The sequence below is a fragment of the Ciona robusta genome, unplaced genomic scaffold (assembly GCF_009617815.1).
Source record: "Ciona robusta unplaced genomic scaffold, ASM961781v2 AP042768.1".
NCBI lineage: Eukaryota > Metazoa > Chordata > Ascidiacea > Phlebobranchia > Cionidae > Ciona > Ciona robusta.
The window spans coordinates 7,501-20,000 of NW_028323147.1; the positions used below are offsets into that span (position 1 = coordinate 7,501).

Here is a 12,500-nt window from a genome sequence, read left to right on the forward strand (position 1 = left end):
TTGCTTTAAAGTCGTCATTAGATGCCGACCTCGGGAGTGTGGCAATTCCGTATGGTCAAAGAAAGTCTTTTGGGAACTGTTGGAAAAACTGTACTTTTCCGGTTGCTTGCGTTCTTTTCGAAGGACTGTTAAGACTGCAAGAAAACAAATTACCATGATATATGAACAAGAGGAGTATTAACTTACTTTTTCGCCATTGTAGGAATCGTGTATGATAAAGATAAGTAAATAAGCTCAACAGTAATATTTAAAAGGGTTTCTTGTGATGTAATAATATATCTGAAACAAACATACGAATCAATTACAGAGTAAAACGGCAGTGCGATTTGTTGTAGTTGAGCAACGGAAGAAAACGCAACGTGCGACAATTTCGCGCAGAGCAGCGACCGAACTATAGTACGAAACGGCAACAATCTTTGAGAGATAGAGAGGCGGTTGCAAGTTGCAACGATTTGGCGCCAGGCAGCGGCCACTTATCGGTGCTTTGCATCATTAGCATATTAGAAAAAGCTGCTAGCGCTTGACTACCTACGATCGCAAGTTAACGCATTAAGCAGATTTAAAATCGAACTGGTACTGTTGCGTACTAACACATCACACCTTGCTTGAAAACTTCAAGTCGTTGCAGTTCTAATAATGCGACATACTTAGGAAAACTATTAGCCTACTTAATTAGAACTTCGCGAACTTTACTTCTGAAACGGGACCTCCTTTCAGCTGCGCTGGCATTAAACTAATGGCCAAAAAACGGCGCTTCCGCTTTTAAACAAGCCTATTGTTCGAGACAGACCTACTTGTTTCTTTAATTGTTCATAGGGCGCACCTGATTGGCCGAGCGCTTTCAGCCAGTGCTTCTCCCAAATAACATTTGCATAAAGCGAGGCGCGCAAGAGACAAGCCCCGGCGAAATGAGACGATTTAGAGCAAGATAACGGCCGCATGCCAAGAGTGCAGATCGACAACAGCTCGAGAGAGAGGCGATTGCAACATGCGACAATTCGCGCAGAGCAGCAGGCCGATTACAGTACGAAACGGCAACAATCTTTGAGAGATAGAGAGGCGGTTGCAAGTTGCAACGATTTGGCGCCAGGCAGCGGCCGCTTACTATCGGTGCTTTGCATCATTAGCATATTAGAAAAAGCTGCTAACGCATGACTACCTACGATCGCAAGTTAACGCATTAAGCAGATTTAAAATCGAACTGGTACTGTTGCGTACTAACACATCACACCTTGCTTGAAAACTTCAAGTCGTTGCAGTTCTAATAATGCGACATACTTAGGAAAACTATTAGCCTACCTAATTAGAACTTCGCGAACTTTACTTCTGAAACGTGACCTCCTTTCAGCTGCGCTGGCATTAAACTAATGGCCAAAAAACGGCGCTTCCGCTTTTAAACAAGCCTATTGTTCAAGTCAGACCTACTTGTTTCTTTAATTGTTCATAGGGCGCACCTGATTGGCCGAGCGCTTTCATCCAGTGCTTCTCCCAAATAACATTTGCATAAAGCGAGGCGCGCAAGAGACAAGCCCCGGCGAAATGAGACGATTTAGAGCAAGATAACTGATTGGCCGAGCGCTTTCAGCCGGTGCTTCTCCCAAATAACATTTGCATAAAGCGAGGCGCGCAAGAGAGAAGCCCCGGCGAAATGAGACGATTTAGAGCAAGATAACGGCCGCATGCCAAGAGTGCAGATCGACAACACCTTGAGAGAGAGGCGACTGCAACATGCGACAATTCGCGCAGAGCAGCGGGCCGATAACAGTAAGATACGACAACAATCTTTGAGAGATAGAGAGGCGGTTGCGAGTTGTAACGATTTGGCGCCAGGCAGCGGCCACTTACTATCGGTGGTTCGCATCATTAGCATATAAGAAAGAGCTGCCGGCGCTTGACTACCTACGATCGCAAGTTAACGCATTAAGCAGATTTAAAATCGAACTGGTACTATTGCGTACTAACACATCACACCTCGCTTGAAAACTTCAAGTCGTTGCAGTTTTAATAATACGACATACTTAGGACAACTATTAGCCTACTAAATTAGAACTTCGCGAACTTTACTTCTGAAACGTGACCTCCTTTCAGCTGCGCTGACATTAAACTAATGACAAAAAAACGGCGATTCCGCTTTTAAACAAGCCTATTGTTCGAGTCAGACCTACTTGTTTCTTTAATTGTTCATAGGGCGCACCTGATTGGCCGAGCGCTTTCAGCCAGTGCTTCTCCCAAATAACATTTGCATAAAGCGAGGCGCGCAAGAGAGAAGCCCTGGCGAAATGAGACGATTTAGAGCAAGATATCGGCCGCATGCCAATAGTGCAGATCGACAACATCTCGAGAGAGAGGCGACTGCAACATGCGACAATTCGCGCAGAGCAGCGGGCCGATTACAGTACGATACGACAACAATCTTTGAGAGATAGAGAGGCGGTTGCGAGTTGTAACGATTTGGCGCCAGGCAGCGACCAATTACTATCGGTGCTTCGCATCATTAGCATATTAGAAAGAGCTGCTGGCGCTTGACTACCTACGATCGCAAGTTAACCCAATAAGCAGATTTAAAATCGAACTGGTACTATTGCGTACTAACACATCACACCTTGCTTGAAAACTTCAAGTCGTTGCAGTTTTAATAATGCGACATACTTAGGACAACTATTAGCCGACTTAATTAGAACTTCGCGAACTTTACTTCTGAAACGTGACCTCCTTTCAGCTGCGCTGACATAATACTAATGACAAAAAAACGGCACTTCCGCTTTTAAACAAGCCTATTGTTCGAGTCAGACCTACTTGTTTCTTTAATTGTTCATAGGGCGCACCTGATTGGCCGAGCGCTTTCCGCCAGTGCTTCTCCCAAATAACATTTGCATAAAGCGAGGCGCGCAAGAGAGAAGTCCCGGCGAAATGAGACGATTTAGAGCAAGATAACGGCCGCATGCCAAGAGTGCAGATTGACAACAGCTCGAGAGAGAGGCGACTGCAACATGCGACAATTCGCGCAGAGCAGCGGGCCTATTACAGTACGATACGACAACAATCTTTGAGAGATAGAGAGGCGGTTGCGAGTTGTAACGATTTGGCGCCAGGCAGCGGCCAATTACTATCGGTGCTTCAGACCTACTTGTTTCTTTAATTGTTCATAGGGCGCACCTGATTGGCCGAGCGCTTTCAGCCAGTGCTTCTCCCAAATAACATTTGCATAAAGCGAGGCGCGCAAGAGACAAGCCCCGGCGAAATGAGACGATTTAGAGCAAGATAACGGCGGCATGCCAAGAGTGCAGATCGACAACAGCTCGAGAGAGAGGCGACTGCAACATGCGACAATTCGCGCAGAGCAGCGGGCCGATTACAGTACGATACGACAACAATCTTTGAGAGATAGAGAGGCGGTTGCGAGTTGTAACGATTTGGCGCCAGGCAGCGGCCAATTACTATCGGTGCTTCGCATCATTAGCATATTAGAAAGAGCTGCTGGCGCTTGACTACCTACGATCGCAAGTTAACCCAATAAGCAGATTTAAAATCGAACTGGTACTATTGCGTACTAACACATCACACCTTGCTTGAAAACTTCAAGTCGTTGCAGATTTAATAATGCGACATACTTAGGACAACTATTAGCCTACTTAATTAGAACTTCGCGAACTTTACTTCTGAAACGTGACCTCCTTTCAGCTGCGCTGGCATTAAACTAATGACAAAAAAACGGCGCTTCCGCTTTTAAACAAGCCTATTGTTCGAGTCAGGCCTACTTGTTTCTTTAATTGTTCATAGGGCGCACCTGATTGGCCGAGCGCTTTCAGCCGGTGCTTCTCTCAAATAAAATTTGCATAAAGCGAGGCGCGCCAGAGAGAAGCCCCGGCGAAATGAGACGATTTAGAGCAAGATAACAGCCGCATGCCAAGAGTCCAATCGACAACTGCCTTCGAAAGAGGGAGAGGCGGCTGCAACTTGCGACAATTTCGTGCAGTGCAACGGCCAGATTACAGTACGAAACAACAACACTCTTTGAGAGATAGCGAGTCGGTTGCAAGTTGCGACGATTTGGCGCCAGTCAGCGACCACTTACTATCTGTGCTACATATCACTACAATTTTAGAAAAAAGCTGTTGGCGCTTGACTAACACGATCGCAAGGTACAGCATTAAGCACATTTTAATTGTACCTGGTACTGTTGCATACTATATACCATAACTTGGTAGAAAAAGACTTGTATTTACGTGACATACCCTGACTAAACAGCCCCTGAGCGAAAGAGAGAGGTGCCGAACCAAATGACGTCCCACAAATTGAAGATTTTTTTTTAAAGTTTCATATAAAAAAAATAAATGGTGTTATGTTTGAATTGAGAAGCGATAGTTCTTCTCACATCTATAGATGAAGAGATGCAAACGGTTAAAACCTAATGAATTAGGTCAAACGGCTCTTTTCAGAGCCAATAAAAAACAGGCAAGAGATATTAAACAGTTCTTCTTAGAACTAAAAAAGAGATGCTAACGGTTTTTGTTAGAACCTTATGAAAGAGATTAAACAGCTCTTTTCAGAGCTAAAGGAGGAGATGCAAACGGTTCTTGTTAGAACCTTATGAAAGAGATCAAACGGCTCTTTTCAGAGCTAAAGGAAGAGATGCAAACGGTTGTTTTTAGAACCTAATGAAAGAGATCAAACGGCTTTTTTCAGAGCCACTAAAAGAACACGCAAGTTCGATGCCAAGAAGGACTACACTTTATATAACTGCATGCGTATTGTTTATTACGTGCATTAACTATGAAAGAAGGAGTGTTTTATTTACGAACTCTGCACATCACAATATATTTTTACATCTCGGCACTGAACATAGAACATGATGATGCGTAAATTTGTGCTACTACAGCCGGTCGCGTGATATTTTTGACTTAACATATTGTTTTTTGAGTATAACTGAAAACACAATTAGATTTGGAAATTATTCATCTCCGTAATGCAGGACTAAAGTGCTATTTTATTAAGTTTACAACACAAATTTAACCACTGGGTGGCCAACAAAAATAAATAAGCAATTGAATGAGCATATGACTGGGAAAATGATGCAACTTAAGCCACTAACAAAGCACATAAATAGGCAACTACAATTGAAAATATATCACCCCCTATCAAAAAGGCCTAAAAAAAATATATCAAAAAGGCAACTGAGTAAGCAAATAAAACAGCAATTGGCAAGCAACTGGAAAATCCACAGTTAAGTAATTTAATGTAAAATAAAAGAAACAATTTGAGTTGGAATAAATTACACTTTGTTGCAGAACAGAAGAGATGGCTAATTCTGTTTACATCACAATTTTGAACAGCAGATGGCCAATTTCTTTTTAAATGAACAAACATGCAACAGAGTGAGAAAATGAGCATGTGGATGTGTATGCAAAGACCAAACAATTGAATAGGTAACTTAAGTTATAAATATATCATCTTATCATTGCGGAACATAGGCCTAGGTGCTAACTAATTCAATTTACAGCGTAATTTTCACCACTGGACAGCCACAAACATCGTTGTAACTATAAAACTGAGTAAGCAATTAATTGAGCATATGAGCAGTCCAACTGATCAGCAGAAGATAAAACCACACTGATTAATATCAAAATATATAACTGATTAGAAAGCTCTGGTCAATGCTAAAATTTCTTAAGATTTAAAAAACGATTCACCAAAGTGTCCACGACACGAAAACGCAAAAGCCCTTGTCTAAATACCATTAAAGAAGTGAAAAAATAAATTTGTTTTGCTGTCTTGACGTTAGATATTGAGTAAAAATTCTGCCGAGATTCAATGCCTCAGGTCCGGCAGAGTCACATATATTGACTCAATGTCACATATAGTTTTTCGTAAATAACTTAAAAACTAATACTTTTTGAAAAAAATCTTAAGAGTTCGAGGGGGGTTTAGGGGTACTGTGCATCTATTGGCAATTTTTCAATTTTGACATCGAGAAATTTTGAAAATCGACCGGACTTCGGACGTCTGAATTCCCGCAGGGTTACGTTTTTGAGTCGATGTCAAATGACGTTTTCGGCAATAACTCGAAAACTAAGGGCCTCCAAAAAAAATCCTCGCGGCTAGGGGGGGGTTTTCGACCTTTCCGCACACGCTGGTGCCCTTGGTTTGGTGGAGTAAAAAAAGTTGAAAAAGTTAACATAATATTAATACATGTAACTGTATGTTACTAACAGTAATATGTGTAATTTATTTTCACTAGTAACTATTAAGCTACATTGAATTGCTGTTGTCATTACAGGGTACCCTGTAAGATACAATAACTGGCTTGTGGCAGCCAAGCGTTCATAGCGACGTTGCTTTTTGATCCTTCGATGTCGGCTCTTCCTATCATTGTGAAGCAGAATTCACCAAGCGTTGGATTGTTCACCCACTAATAGGGAACGTGAGCTGGGTTTAGACCGTCGTGAGACAGGTTAGTTTTACCCTACTGATGAAGTGTTGTTGCGACAGTAATCCTGCTCAGTACGAGAGGAACCGCAGATTCAGACATTTGGTTCATGTGCTTGGCTGATAAGCCAATGGTGCGAAGCTACCATCTGAGGGATTATGACTGAACGCCTCTAAGTCAGAATCCCGCCTGGAAAGCGACGATGCGTTCGTGCCTCGGCCTCGAGAGGCATAGTTAGTCGGCCCGAAGGGTCGTCGGTAGAGCCCATATCCGAACGAAGAGTCCGCGGCAAGTGTCGGACTCGCAGTCGGTTGATCCTCCTGCTCGAATGGCGGGGTGCTAAATCATTCGCAAACGACCTAGTTGAAGATCGGGGTGTCGTGATCATTAGAGCAGTAATCTCACTGCGATCTGTTGAGAGTAAGCCTCAAGATCTATCGGTTTGTCCGGCCAGTAGCTCGGACGAAAGAGGGTAGCCTTTCGGGGTTGCTCTTTTTTTTCCCAAGGGCTATTTTCGGGACTTCGTTTTTTTTTCAAAGGCTATTTTCGGGACTTTTTTTTTTTTTTCAAAGGCTATTTTCGGGACTTTTTTTTTTTCAAAGGCTATTTTCGGGACTTTTTTTTTTTTTCAAAGGCTATTTTCGGGACTTTTTTTTTTTTCAAAGGCTATTTTCGGGACTTTTTTTTTTTTCAAAGGCTATTTTCGGGACTTTTTTTTTTTTTCAAAGGCTATTTTCGGGACTTCGTTTTTTTTTCAAAGGCTATTTTCGGGACTTTTTTTTTTTTCAAAGGCTATTTTCGGGACTTTTTTTTTTTTCAAAGGCTATTTTCGGGACTTTTTTTTTTTTTCAAAGGCTATTTTCGGGACTTTTTTTTTTTTCAAAGGCTATTTTCGGGACTTTTTTTTTTTCAAAGGCTATTTTCGGGACTTTTTTTTTTTTCAAAGGCTATTTTCGGGACTTTTTTTTTTCAAAGGCTATTTTCGGGACTTTTTTTTTTCAAAGGCTATTTTCGGGACTTTTTTTTTTTTCAAAGGCTATTTTCGGGACTTTTTTTTTTCCAAAGGCTATTTTCGGGATTTTTTTTTTTCAAAGGCTATTTTCGGGCCTTTTTTTTTTCAAAGGCTATTTTCGGGACTTCGTTTTTTTTTTCAAAGGCTATTTTCGGGACTTCGTTTTTTTTTCAAAGGCTATTTTCGGGATTTTTTTTTTTTTTCAAAGGCTATTTTCGGGATTTTTTTTTTCAAAGGCTATTTTCGGGACTTTTTTTTTTTTCAAAGGCTATTTTCGGGACTTTATTTTTTTTTCAAAGGCTATTTTCGAGACTTTTTTTTTTCAAAGGCTATTTTCGAGACCATTTTGACTCCTGACCCGTGACCCATGACCTCTGACCTCTGACCCCAGGTTGTGCGGATTGACCCTGAGGTTGATAGTCGACCGTTTGCAGATTCGACCTTGGTAGGTGAAATGTCACTGGCAAAGTATCCAACCAACGACAGGCTTAAGCAATCGTTGCTCTCTTGTTTAAGCTTGACCTCTGACCCCTGACCCCAGTAGTCGACCTTGAGTTCGGAGGTCGACCGATAGTCCATTCGACCTTGGTAGGTAAAATGTCACTTTCTAAATATCGAACCAACGACAGGCTTAAGCAATCGTTGCTCTCTTGTTTAAACTTGACCTCCGACCCCTGACTCCTGACCTCATTGGTCGACCTTAAGATCGAAGGTTGACCGATTGCCGACCCGACCATGCTAGGTCGTTTTAAACTAAGCTAAAACGTTAGCCCGACGTCGGGCTTCGTTGTGGTGGAAGCTGTTCGCCCATGGCCGTTTTACAATTGCGCCGGGCTTCCCGAGCTCTCCGCGGGGTGCCGAGGTGCCCCTTGCCGCGGAGCCAGATCCCGAGGTCGTGATCGAAGTCGCTCGGTCGGAGGTCGACCGATTGCCGACCCGACCATCCTAGGTCGTTTTACACTGAGCGAAAACGTCGGCCCGACGTATTGCTTCGTTGTGGTGGAAGCTGTCCGCCTCCGGCCGTTGTACAATTGCGCCGGGCTTCCCGAGCTCTCCGCGGGGTGCCGAGGTGCCCCTTGCCGCGGGGCCAGATCCCCGAGGTCGTGATCGAAGTCGCTCGGTCGGAGGTCGACCGATTGCCGACCCGACCATCCTAGGTCGTTTTACACTGAGCGAAAACGTCGGCCCGACGTATTGCTTCGTTGTGGTGGAAGCTGTCCGCCTCCGGCCGTTGTACAATTGCGCCGGGCTTCCCGAGCTCTCCGCGGGGTGCCGAGGTGCCCCTTGCCGCGGAGCCAGATCCCCGAGGTCGTGATCGAAGTCGCTCGGTCGGAGGTCGACCGATTGCCGACCCGACCATGCTAGGTTGTTTTACACTGAGCGAAAACGTCGGCCCGACGTATGGCTTCGTTCTGGTGGAAGCTGTCCGCCTCCGGCCGTTGTACAATTGCGCCGGGCTTCCCGAGCTCTCCGCGGGGTGCCGAGGTGCCCCTTGCCGCGGAGCCAGATCCCCGAGGTCGTGATCGAAGTCGCTCGGTAGGAGGTCGACCGATTGCCGACCCGACCATCCTAGGTCGTTTTACACTGAGCGAAAACGTCGGCCCGACGTATTGCTTCGTTGTGGTGGAAGCTGTCCGCCTCCGGCCGTTGTACAATTGCGCCGGGCTTCCCGAGCTCTCCGCGGGGTGCCGAGGTGCCCCTTGCCGCGGAGCCAGATCCCCGAGGTCGTGATCGAAGTCGCTCGGTCGGAGGTCGACCGATTGCCGACCCGACCATGCTAGGTTGTTTTACACTGAGCGAAAACGTCGGCCCGACGTATGGCTTCGTTCTGGTGGAAGCTGTCCGCCTCCGGCCGTTGTACAATTGCGCCGGGCTTCCCGAGCTCTCCGCGGGGTGCCGAGGTGCCCCTTGCCGCGGAGCCAGATCCCCGAGGTCGTGATCGAAGTCGCTCGGTAGGAGGTCGACCGATTGCCGACCCGACCATTCTAGGTCGTTTTACACTGAGCGAAAACGTCGGCCCGACGTATTGCTTCGTTGTGGTGGAAGCTGTCCGCCTCCGGCCGTTGTACAATTGCGCCGGGCTTCCCGAGCTCTCCGCGGGGTGCCGAGGTGCCCCTTGCCGCGGAGCCAGATCCCCGAGGTCGTGATCGAAGTCGCTCGGGCGGAGGTCGACCGATTGCCGGCCCCACCAGGCTAGGTTGTTTTACACCATGGTAAAATGTTGGCCCGACGTCGGGCTTCGTTGTCGTGGAAGCTGTTCGCCCCCGGCCGTTGTAGAATTGCGCCGGGCTTCCCGAGCTCTCTGCGGGGTGCCGAGGTGCCCCTTGCCGCGGAGCCAGCGCAGGAGGTCGATCCCCGCGGGTGGCCTGCGCGGCTGTCGGGCTCCACTGCGGGAGGTGGTGTAGGTGCTTGGAGCGCAGCGGGTCGATCCACGGGAGTGGCTTGCACGGCTTTCGGTGGCCACTGTAGGAGAGTATAGGCGCTGGGAGCGTAGGAGGTCGATCCCCGCCGGTGGCATGCGCGGCTGTCGGGCTCCACCGCGGGAGGTGGTGTAGGCGCTGGGAGCGCAGCAGGTCGATCCACGTGGGTGGCTTGCACGGCTATCGGTTGTTACTGCAGGAGAGTGTAGGCGCTGGGAGCGCAGCAGGTCGATCCACGGGGGTGGCTTGCACGGCTATCGGTTGTTACTGCAGGAGAGTATAGGCGCTGGGAGCGCAGCAGGTCGATCCACGGGGGTGGCTTGCACGGCTATCGGTTGTTACTGCAGGAGAGTATAGGCGCTGGGAGCGCAGCAGGTCGATCCACGGGGGGCTTGCACGGCTATCGGTTGTTACTGCAGGTGAGTATAGGCGCTGGGAGCGCAGCAGGTCGATCCACGAGGGTGGCTTGCACGGCTATCGGTTGTTACTGCAGGAGAGTGTAGGCGCTGGGAGCGCAGCAGGTCGATCCACGGGGGTGGCTTGCACGGCTATCGGTTGTTACTGCAGGAGAGTGTAGGCGCTGGGAGCGCAGCAGGTCGATCCACGGGGGTGGCTTGCACGGCTATCGGTTGTTACTGCAGGAGAGTATAGGCGCTGGGAGCGCAGCAGGTCGATCCACGGGGGTGGCTTGCACGGCTATCGGTTGTTACTGCAGGTGAGTATAGGCGCTGGGAGCGCAGCAGGTCGATCCCCGCGGGTGGCCCGCACGGCTGTCGGGCTCCACCGCGGGAGGTGGTGTAGGCGCTGGGAGCGCAGCAGGTCGATCCACGGGGTGGCTTGCACGGCTATCGGTTGCTACTGTGAGGTGTTTGCGTCGGCTGGCAAAGGGTGCGCTGAGCAGAAATGTTACTGTTCGTTTGCGCTGCCAATTGCCGTTTTGGTCGTATCGAGTGGTTTTGTCGCAGCTAGTTGCAAGTCGATCTCGCGGCGGTTAACAGGGAATAGCGGGCAAGAGCTCGCCCTCGTACCGCCGCGCGATAAGGTGACAGGTTTTCTAAGCTCTGAAAAGAGCAAAGTGGTCGGATTACTAATCCATTGCGCGCTTCGGCGTGCTTGGGTGGCGTCCGCGACGCGGGGCGAGCGACCCCATCGCGCGGCCGCCCTTCGGGGTGGCGGTTACGTTGTTACCTGGTTGATCCTGCCAGTAGTGATATGCTTGTCTCAAAGATTAAGCCATGCAAGTCTAAGTACGAGCTCTCGTACAGCGAAACTGCGAATGGCTCATTAAATCAGTTATGGTTCATTTGATCGTATGGTTTACTTGGATAACTGTGGTAATTCTAGAGCTAATACATGCAAACAGCGCCGACTTCGCGGGAGGCGTGCTTTTATCAGACCAAAAACCGACCGCGGCTCCGGCCGCGTTCGACTGGTGACTCTGGATAACCTGGCGGATCGCACGGTCTAGCACCGGCGACGGATCATTCAAGTGTCTGCCCTATCAACTTTCGTCGGTACGGTATTCGCCTACCGAGGTTCTTACGGGTAACGGGGAATCAGGGTTCGATTCCGGAGAGGGAGCCTGAGAAACGGCTACCACATCCAAGGAAGGCAGCAGGCGCGCAAATTACCCATTCCCGACGCGGGGAGGTAGTGACGAAAAATAACAATGCAGGACTCATTCGAGGCCCTGTAATTGGAATGAGTACACTTTAAAAGCTTTAACGAGTATCCATTGGAGGGCAAGTCTGGTGCCAGCAGCCGCGGTAATTCCAGCTCCAAAAGTATATATTTAAGTTGTTGCGGTTGAAAAGCTCGTAGTTGGATTTTGGGCGCGGGCGGTCGGTCCGTCGCGAGGCGTGTACTGGTCGACCCGGCCTTACGTCCGGTTCTCCGGCGGTGCTCTTGACTGAGTGTCGGCGGCGGCCGGAAAGTTTACTTTGAAAAAATTAGAGTGTTCAAAGCAGGCTCTCGAGCCTGAATAATGGTGCATGGAATAATGGAATAGGACCTCGGTTCTATTTTGTTGGTTTTCGGAGCGCGAGGTAATGATTAAGAGGGACAGACGGGGGCATTCGTACTGTGCCGTTAGAGGTGAAATTCTTGGATCGGCGCAAGACGAACGACTGCGAAAGCATTTGCCAAGAATGTTTTCTTTAATCAAGAGCGAAAGTCAGAGGTTCGAAGACGATCAGATACCGTCCTAGTTCTGACTATAAACGATGCCAACTAGCGATCGGGGAGCGTTAATTTGACGACCTCCCCGGCAGCTTGCGGGAAACCAAAGTCTTTGGGTTCCGGGGGAAGTATGGTTGCAAAGCTGAAACTTAAAGGAATTGACGGAAGGGCACCACCAGGAGTGGAGCCTGCGGCTTAATTTGACTCAACACGGGAAATCTCACCCGGCCCGGACACAGTGAGGATTGACAGATTGAGAGCTCTTTCTTGATTCTGTGGGTGGTGGTGCATGGCCGTTCTTAGTTGGTGGAGCGATTTGTCTGGTTAATTCCGATAACGAACGAGACTCTGGCTTGCTAAATAGTTACGCGACCCTCCCGGTCGGCGTCTAACTTCTTAGAGGGACTAGTGGCGTTTAGCCACACGAGATTGAGCAATAACAGGTCTGTGATGCCCTTAGATG

At 48.0% G+C, this 12,500-nt stretch overlaps 1 long non-coding RNA gene and 1 other non-coding gene across 2 annotated transcripts in view; one reads left to right on the top strand and one right to left on the bottom strand.

Annotated features, from left to right (window-relative positions):
- The window catches only part of LOC149722513 (uncharacterized), a 1,153-nt gene extending 684 nt beyond the window's left edge, over nucleotides 1-469 (bottom strand). The window contains exons 1-2 of the long non-coding RNA XR_016387293.1: nucleotides 187-469; nucleotides 1-134 (exon numbers count right to left, since the gene is read on the bottom strand). The exon at nucleotides 1-134 is cut by the window's left edge and continues 684 nt beyond it. This is a non-coding gene — a long non-coding RNA (uncharacterized LOC149722513). The remainder of the gene's footprint in view (nucleotides 135-186) is intronic.
- A 10,575-nt stretch (nucleotides 470-11,044) lies between these two features.
- The window catches only part of LOC149722514 (small subunit ribosomal RNA), a 1,812-nt gene continuing 356 nt past the window's right edge, over nucleotides 11,045-12,500 (top strand). The window contains exon 1 of the ribosomal RNA XR_016387299.1: nucleotides 11,045-12,500. This exon is cut by the window's right edge and continues 356 nt beyond it. This is a non-coding gene — a ribosomal RNA (small subunit ribosomal RNA).